This window comes from Sinohyriopsis cumingii, chromosome 1 (assembly GCF_028554795.1).
Source record: "Sinohyriopsis cumingii isolate HCF-2022 chromosome 1, ASM2855479v2, whole genome shotgun sequence".
Taxonomy (NCBI): Eukaryota; Metazoa; Mollusca; class Bivalvia; order Unionida; family Unionidae; genus Sinohyriopsis; species Sinohyriopsis cumingii.
Genome location: NC_142961.1, coordinates 175429361 through 175435600, shown reverse-complemented (window position 1 = coordinate 175435600; position 6240 = coordinate 175429361). Strand labels below are relative to the sequence as shown.

Genomic DNA, 6240 nt, shown 5'->3' with positions numbered 1-6240 from the left:
GAACCAGACTGCAGAATTTTATGTCCATGAGGAATATTTTCATCGCTTTCTGATGCTAGATGATTAACTTTTAGCATGCAGCAGAACACATGTCAACATCAACGTTGCTCTTCCATTTCCATGATGCTTGATAAATAACTTTGGAAGACATTGTAGAAATATACTTTATTTTAATGGGTTGGATGATTGGCCTAAGGCAGAGTACACCAAATATGTTGCATGAGAAAATGAGGACAATGTAACTTTGTCTCCTTCTGCCATCATATTGTACTCTGTAATTCTGAATATTGTTTGCAGCTATATCTATCTGTTGATTCTTTCTAGACTTGATGGAAACTTCAATCAGAATGTTCTTGTTAGACCATTTCCTTCAAGTCGCAAAAGAAACTTCTTGATTGAAGGAAATGACAGCATGATGTTCCAATCGCAACTGTAAATAGAATGTCCTCAGCATTTTCCATCACAAGCTAGTAAAGGAGCAATCTGGTTTCCTGACCACTCTCCACGCCTCTAATTGTTATGAGGGTCAAATTATGGCTTCCACCATTTTGCAATTGCACATTGTACCTGCAGAGTAAACATATTTTGATCAACTTGTTTTATATGAAATAAAAGTGGTACAGAGAAATGATGCTCTGTGGTGAGCGAGTACTACATGCTGGTATTCTTAAAATTCTGTGCTATGCCTTCATAGAACTTTGTGAAGCATGTTTATTTATGATGCATAAGTATGTGAGGTGAAGGTGTGTGAATACCATTTTACTCATCCCAGTACTTAACTGGGGTGGGCATGGCTTAGTTTTTTTATTCCTATGTTCTACTTGCAACAGTAAAGTTTGAAAGAGGTCCAGGCCTTAAAGCATCTGTGATTCTTCGTTTGTTACCATTATTATTATTATTATTATTACTATTATTATTATTTGCAGACTATGCTGGTTGTCCTCTTGGATTTCCATTAAAGCTGCCAGTTACTGGATGTTATTGTGACACATCAGCCATTGCATGTTCTTTCAGGATGGTTGTTTTTGTCTGATGTTTAATGGTACATAGATCAGCATTAATAACCTACATGTTGATGGCTGGATATAAACAACTATAAAGTTTATGGATATCCATGCTATCTTATGCAGATGGCTATATCCAGGTATTGTACCATTTTGTTCATGTTACAGAGTTAACAGTTCCATTTCCTTTGTAATAACAGAAGATTTAAGATCAAGGTGTAATTCATCAGAAGGAAAAGTAAAAACATGTACCCTCTAAGTCCTCGTAGTTTCTATAGACTGAATAGCGAGGGTGAACGAGATCATAGAAGTCCTTTTGTATATTTTTTATTCATCGCTGTAAATTATACTGTAATATCTTGAGTTAGTTCTGCCTAAGTGTCCTGAATCTGTTAAGATTATTGTATTGCATAGGATCTATAAATAGATGCTTAATAAGTATTGACAATTATTAATAATAATCTTAATAATAAGACTTAAATGGCACATATGGCTTAATTTCTCATTGGCTGATGAGGTTTCGATGTTTCTATTAGGATTCAGTAACTTCCCATTGGTTGGGCTAGGTCACATGAATAGACAAGTTTGACACAAAATGAATACTAAGTTGTGTTACATGGGGTCTAATGCGAAATATTGTCACAATAGACAGTGTATATATATAGAGAGAACTGAGCAATCAGCTTCATTCTGATTTTGGGGCCATTCTTATTTCTTGTGTTCCTGTTCTAAGTCTGCAGACTAGTTGTTTGTTGTATGTGGATATTATTAGAGAAGAAAAACATTTGCCAGGACTGTTCTGTGGAAAGAGAAGGTGCTCATTATTTGGGCTATAATATTATTCTGGAACTGTTGTGAAGTATTGGAAGGAGTTCTGGAAGATGCCATCATGACAACATCAGGATTCTTGTGGGATCAGTAACTTCCAGATTTAAACTTATAAGGAATAATTAATTCATTTATGATTTTCATATACTTTTTTAAGGTTAGTTTGGGTTCACTTCACAATACTGTAAGTTTCTCTCACATTTTCATGTATAACTTTGATAATTAAATTGTTTCTTAAGTCTTTAAAACTTGCTGGTTTTGCTTTTTATCTGTTATTTAGTTTATGACCATAGAGTTGTTACACTACATGGAATATCTATTATAATACACTGATGTATAGGATTTGTTCTCTATTTCAGACTGAGAAAAGGAAAAGAAACATTAAAATTGTATGGACCACAGAAGCTTCTTTTATTGTCAGGTCTTTCCCTGAGAGGTCTTCTTCTAATGGAAGTGCTTTTATTCAGGAAGTTGAGCAGTTTGTTGAAGTTCTCTCAACTGTGTAAATTTGTCATCAGACTTAGTCTTAGGACCTGTGAAAGTTGGCACAATGATGTCTTTACCCATCGAAGGTTTATTACTAGGCAGTATTCTAGCTGGAGATAAGGTTGTGGTTAATCCACTTGTAACTGACAAGCCTTTACTTTGATCAGAATGTCAATCCTTTAGAAAAATAAGTCCCTGATTTATATGCAGCTTGTGCAGTTACTATAGCTATGGCAAAGAAAGCTCTTAAGAATGATGTTGATCAGGATATCATTCATCTATATGACACAATTATTGGTCAGGCTTTTGATGAGGTCACTTTTACTCCTTGTTTGAATCGATCAAAGGGTATTCATCACAGTGATCCTCTTTTAACTACTCATTTTCGTTATTTCAATCTGGTTGACAAATGACAGTCACTTATCGTCAAACAGGAAAAGAGATGCTGGGATCTGTTTGTTTCAGAGTGCTGTTATTGAAACTGAATCCACAATACCCGTTTTATTTTGTTAAAAATGGGGTCTTCATGAGAAAATGGAGATCACCTGAGGTACCTGCTGGTGACAAGTTGTTGGTGAACTGTCAAATTGAAGTTCCAAAATCGTTCAGACAGTAAATTCTTAGTTTGGCCCATAACACTCCTTCATTTAGGGATCAATAAGACATATCACAAGATCTTGAATCACTTTTATTGGATAAAATCGACAATGATGTTGAAATTCTAGATTCCACACCTGTGAAACAAGACCTGTACAGGATGAACCCTCTCAAACAGGAATATGTGATAAAAGAAATTCAGTATTTGCTCGAGAATGATTTCATTGAACAGAGTAAAAGTGACTAGGATGAACCCTCTCAAACGGGAATATGTAAAAAATGAAATTCAGTATTTGCTGGAGAATGAATTCATCGAACTGAGTAAAAGTGACTGGAGTTCACAATATACTCATTTGCCAAAACCAGATAATACTTTCTTTATGTGCACTGATTATAGAAAAGTGAACAGCGTGATCAAAACAGATTCATTTGTAATACCAAGAATGGATGACTGCATTGACAAAATTGGAAATGCCAAATATTTCACCAAATATGACCTTTTAAAGGATTCTAGTGAATTCCACTCACAAAGCGGGCAAAATGAAATTTTGGCATTTGTAACTCCAGATGGAATTTATCAATATAAAGTCATGACTTTTGGGGTGAAATGTTCACCTTCTACTTTCCAATGCTTAATGAACATGATTACATCTGGTCTTTATAATTGTGACTTCACCTGGAAAGATCATTTAGAAACCATTCAGAAATTCTTTGAAAGACTGACTGATGCAAAGTTGACAATTACTTTAGGGAAAAGTTAGCTTTCTCTGCTTGTGTTATATTTCTAGGGCATATCGTGAGACACGATAAAGTTAAACCTTCAGAAGTTAAGGTCAAGGCCATATCTGAATCTGTATGCCTATCAGTAAGAAGTAATTGATGCAACTTTTGGGTACGGCTTGATATTGTCAAAAAATTGTGCACCAATTCTTCCATTATTGCTGGACCCCTGACCAATTAATTTAGTAGTCAAACCAAATTTCTTTGGTCTAAAAAATGTTAGGAGGCTTTTGACAAGCTAAAGGCCATACTTAAGACTACACCAGTTCTTTCAGGTCTAAATTTCAGTCCATCATTTAATATGTCTGCTGATGAAAGTGATACTGAAGTTGCTGGAGCACTGATTCAATGATTCAAGAAGACAAAAATGATGTAGATCATCCAGTGTGCTATGTTTCTAAAAAAATTAAATAATGACCAGAGAAATTGTTCCACAGTCAAGAAGAAATCTTTGGCTTAGATATTGGCTCTGTAACACTCTCAAGTGTATATTAGTTCAGCTCCTTATCCGAATATTGTATTCAGTGATCACAACACCCTTAATTTCAATAGCAAGATGAAAATTAAAATTAGAGAGTATTAAGGTAAAGTATGATGTTGCAGGAATACATTATTGTTATCAGGTACATCAAAGGAAAATATAATCTAATTGCAGATGCACTTTCACCTTTATAGAAGTATTATATTGCTTCAGTTATATTGTGTGTCATTTATAAGATGTCATTTTGCATAATTTTAATCACATGTATATTGGACTGATATTTAAAAGAAAGCTTTATTGTACAAATCTTTATTTTTCTTTGTGTGTGGAGGTGTTATGTATATTTAATTTGTATTGTTTGTTGGCTTTGCTTGATGGTAATATGTTATTTACATCTGTAATTTGTACCTGACCTGGCCCAAAATCAACTTAATGGTATACCTGACCAGTAACTTATAATGTGTAAACAACATAATACATAGCTAATATTTCTCTGTGAGATTAGATTAAATATTTATATCATTATTAATGTTCAGCATATTTACTTGAATCTGAGTCTAGGACATTAAGTTTTTTGCTTGGAAATTCCTAAATTTACGGACAATTTTGAATGTTTTCTAGAGGAGGTTGACCTACATCCAGGCTTTATTACTGTGTCTTAGCTTTTTATGTCAATGTTATCTTGAAAAATTCTTTCTTGCCTTAACATCTAAACCAGAACCAGTTTTATTGCTATGTTCAGTTTTTAGTTGGGTGGATTAATTTATTCAAATTTTTATTTGCTGGAAATACAAAGTGCTCAATACTATTCTTGGACTAAAACATTAGTTTGGAACTTTGGTGAATTCAGACAATGACATTTTTGTTTAGATTATTGTGATTCATCAAAGGACTGTTAGCACATTGCCATAATCGATGCCGTTGGCATGTTAGCACATTTGAGACTACAAGAACACCAATATATTCAAAATTGGAACTTACTTGGAATACAACTGGAATTCAATTGGAAATTCATACATTTGGACACGTGATACAACTTTTATGACTATTTTGGATTTCATTAACAATTCTGAGAGTTCTTTTTTTAAGTTTCACTTTATATTCTATGGAAATGATTTGTTGAATTTTACAAAACTTCTTGGTTTTCACTTTTCTATTACTTAGTTTAAGACCATAGAGTCATGACAGTAATGCAATATTGTTATTCCAACAGAGCACTATTACTAAGATATGTGGTCAAAGGCTATTATTACATCTACACTTATGATTCTGAGATCTAGTCAAAGATCATCCTTCTAGCAATGGTTAAAGATTCTGAAATTTCCCCAAAGATTGTTATTCCATTAGTGCTTTATTACTTTGAAGCTTGCTCTGTTTCCAAATGTGCTAATGATTGTGAAATTTTGTTTTTCCATGTTTCAGATGCAAACAACTTCACCTTACACCTGTCACTCTCTTATACCAACAAGCAGATCTCTGCTTTTTTACTTGTATCAGTATTGTCAAAATAAAAATTAAAATAAAAACAGTGGAGATCTACTTGCTGGTCTATCACTCTCACAGAAGTTCATAATATATTTAGAGTGCCCACTGGTCCAAAATCTAAAAATATTTTACATAATGATTGGCTAAAATTGTGTATGATTCTATCATTTAATACATTTATTTTTAATTTCATTGAGTTTTTAACATAAGTGTCAAAATTGTACATACTTAAAAAGTCTGAATTAGCACCTGACTCTTTGGTGCGGAATTGAAAGCACACATTTCAAACACATGCAAGTCCAGAAAATGCAGCAGCTTGTATCCTTTCCTCTACACAGAAGCTGACATCCAGGTTTCATATATACTGATAAATACAGATTTGATCATGAGCAGTCAAAATTTTAAGTAATTGAATTTTTTAATATCATGGTATTTGCATAGGTTTACTATGGGAACTGAATTAGTACCATGAGTCATATAGCAGAGAATTTGCATGTGCTGTAAAATTGCTGTAGCCTATATACGAAATTTAACGTTGAGATGACGTCCCTGCTAAAAGACTTCATGTATAGAGTTGAA

The 6240-nt window shown here is 33.5% G+C and overlaps 1 long non-coding RNA gene across 1 annotated transcript; it reads left to right on the top strand.

The window, feature by feature from the left end:
* Window positions 1–743: 743 nt before the first annotated feature.
* On the top strand, window positions 744–5653 carry LOC149808424 (uncharacterized). Its single transcript, XR_016419822.1, has 2 exons — window positions 744–1144; window positions 2192–5653. It is a non-coding gene; the product is annotated as an uncharacterized LOC149808424 (long non-coding RNA).
* The last annotated feature ends 587 nt before the right edge of the window (window positions 5654–6240 follow it).